The following is a 2,346-nucleotide window of genomic DNA, read 5'->3' as shown; positions in this document are numbered from 1 at the left end:
GCTCAGCCGCTCCTAGTGGGGTCACAGGCCGGGTGGGCTGGGACACTCAGCCCTCGGCCGATGAGTCTGGGCATCTGGACGGCTGGCTCAGCGCCTGAATGGGTCCCTCTTGGAAGCCTCAGCAGAACTGTGGGCAGGAGCTGGTGCTCGGGCAGCAGCGCTGTGAGTAGCTAGGTCTCTTGCACAGGAACAAAACCTCAGATTTAGGCTGTCTTGTCCTCTACACTATTTCCTCCAAATCTCAACCTTTAATATCATCTTTTTTGAGACAGGTTCTCCCTATGTAGTCCAGTCTGGTCTTGAACTCACTGTGCAGCCAGGCTGGCCTGGAATTTGTGGTGATTCTCCTGCCTCAGCCTCTCCAGTGCTGTGATGACAGGCCTGCGCTACTGTGTCCTGCCACGTGTCTCCTTTTTCTTCCATCCTGTCCAGGAAGTTCCTGGTACCCTAATTAGCCAAGGCCCCTGAGATAGTTTTCAAACCAACAAAACTGATGCTGGTATTTGCGGCATGACACCTCATTCTAAAGCAGGGCCCTTAGTTGTTGCCCCTTCCTCTTCTCAAATTCCAGCCACACGTGCTTGTCACTTGGACCTGGCACCCCAAATCCCCATGAATTTCCATACCTTCACCATCCGGGTGACTGTACCCCCACACTTTGACAAACCCCGCTCAGGACCTCTCCACTAGCCTGGCTAAGTGCACAGCTCCTTGGAGCCCTTTCTTTCTTTCTTTCTTTCTTTCTTTCTTTCTTTCTTTCTTTCTTTCTTTCTTTCTTTCTTTCTTTCTTTCTTTCTTTCTTTCTTTCTTTCTTTCTTTCTTTCTTTCTTTCTTTCTTTCTTTCTTTCGTACCTGGGATTGAACTCCGGACATTGCTCATGCCAGACAGTGGAACCCATTCATTCTTTGCACTTAAGGACGTTTATCCCTCCCGGAGTCAAGTGTTGAGGGGAAAGGGGCGCATGGACACCCATAGTCGCTGCCTGCACAGCCACACTCATCACAGGTGTTCTCTTCCTTTGCAGCCTGCCCACCGGTGGTTCGCTACCCGCAGTAGCTGTGGCAGGTCCCCGTCGCGCGGGCTGACAGCGGAGCCAAGCTGGAGCCACCTGGTGTGCCGGGCTCTCCACTGGGCATCTGGTGGAGGTGGGGAGCGCGGGACCTGCGATCGGCCCTGGGGACTGCAGGGCCAGGGGCGCCAACTGCGGGCCAGGGGCCAGGGGCCAGGGGGCAGGGGCTGGGGGCGCGCGGGGCCGAGGCGCAGAGGGAGCAGAGCGCAGCGCAGGCGGCCTGACCCCGCCTATGCGCGCCAGAGGCCGAGGCCTATGGGAGTCGCCAGGCCACGTTCGGAGTCTTGTGAGAGCGGGGTCAGCTCGGGGAGGGCCGGGCCACGGCGGGCGGGCCGCGACATTGTCGTTCTACCCTTGCCTCCGCCGCTGGCGCCCGCGGGTCATTCTGTTTGAATGAATGAGCCCAGAGGCCGCACCCAATGGGCACCCGCGCCTGCTTAATATGCATGAGGCCCACAGCCAATGGCTGGGCGAGGAGGCTGTTTTAAACGGCGGTGCCCGCTGGCCAATCAGGCGGCTCTCGTAGAGGCAGCTAGCGCGAGGCTGGGAGCCTGAGCTTCGCGTCGTGCCCTGCGCTGCCCAGACTCGCGAACAATACAGGTACGATCCGCAGCACCCGCCGCAGCGCCCGCTCAACTTTCCGGCCCGCGCCGCGCCCGCCCCTCGCCTGTCGCCCACCGGTTGGCCGTGAACGGGAAAGAGATCCAGGTGTTGCAACTTTTCGGAGGCTCTCGCCCGCGCTCCCGGGTCCCGGGCTCGGCTGGCTCCGCGGAGCCGCTCTCGCCGGTCGCCCCCTGGGACAGCGGCCGAGGGCCCGAGGCCTCCCCACCCCCGGCCAGCTGTGCGGCAGCTGCGGCGGCCGGGCCGGGGCGATCAGGGGCGGCGGCTGGCGGAGTGCGGCGCTGCACCTGGCTGCGGGGACTCTGCGGGGGGCGGCGGCTGGTGCGCGCCCGGGGCCGCTGCGTCCGCAAACTTCGCTGCCGGGGCGCAGACTGCGCCGCGGTCTCGCAGAACATGGCTTTCGCGGGCGCGGGGACTCGGGGGTTGCGGCCACGCTGTCTTTGCAGTCCCCGCTGCCCGCCCGGTCCCCGATCGCCACCGCCGCGGTCGACGCCAACATGGCTGGTGCGGTGCAGGCTCGGCGGGGCGGGCGGGCGCTGGCTGCGGGGTCTGGCGTCGTCGTCGGTGGGCTCAGAGTCCCGGGCCCTGGACGGGTGGCACGCAGGGCCAGGAGCGCCGCCGCGGGCTCCGGCGCGGCCGCGCGTCATGGCTGCGC

The 2,346-nt window shown here is 63.9% G+C and overlaps 1 protein-coding gene across 1 annotated transcript in view; it reads left to right on the top strand.

Moving 5' to 3' along the window:
* Nucleotides 1-1,705: 1,705 nt before the first annotated feature.
* Hmgb3 (high mobility group box 3) overlaps nt 1,706-2,346 on the top strand; it is a 71,137-nt gene continuing 70,496 nt past the window's right edge. The window contains exon 1 of the mRNA XM_023706276.1: nt 1,706-1,778. The gene's annotated coding sequence lies outside the window, so the exon portion shown is untranslated. The remainder of the gene's footprint in view (nt 1,779-2,346) is intronic.

Source organism: Octodon degus, unplaced genomic scaffold (genome assembly GCF_000260255.1).
Source record: "Octodon degus isolate 3935 unplaced genomic scaffold, OctDeg1.0 scaffold00249, whole genome shotgun sequence".
In the NCBI taxonomy this organism is placed as follows: Eukaryota; Metazoa; Chordata; class Mammalia; order Rodentia; family Octodontidae; genus Octodon; species Octodon degus.
The sequence above is the reverse complement of the archived record's forward strand: the minus strand, read 5'-3'. Positions and strand labels throughout refer to the sequence as shown.